Source organism: Anopheles maculipalpis, assembly GCF_943734695.1.
Source record: "Anopheles maculipalpis chromosome X unlocalized genomic scaffold, idAnoMacuDA_375_x X_unloc_142, whole genome shotgun sequence".
NCBI lineage: Eukaryota > Metazoa > Arthropoda > Insecta > Diptera > Culicidae > Anopheles > Anopheles maculipalpis.
Genome location: NW_026060461.1, coordinates 5,001 through 5,424, shown reverse-complemented (window position 1 = coordinate 5,424; position 424 = coordinate 5,001).

The following is a 424-nucleotide window of genomic DNA, read 5'->3' as shown; positions in this document are numbered from 1 at the left end:
TCCATTGCTCCTCTAAGAGGTACCTAGTACCCCGTAGCGAAGCAACCGTCACGTTTGAACTTTCCACTAGGAGGTGCAGCCATCACTCGACATGTTAATCATTATCACCCCATACTACTCTCTATATCCGGATACGGCGCTAACCCGATTGCTTGCCCCGACAGCAATCGACCCACTCGTAAGCGGGTTACCCGTAGGTAAGTCAACGATGCGTATTGCCCCCTTCAAGCAAACCGATCATCACTCCGTGGAGGAGTAATGACGGACCCGTACCGGTATCAACTGCATATGATCAACATTCTTATGAACCCACACACTCTTCGCTTATATGCTCAGTAACATTTGAATTCTCTCTCTGTCTTTCGTTTTCCAACTCATTCATCGTGCATACTGAACACACCCGGAAAGGTGCGACAGTACACAC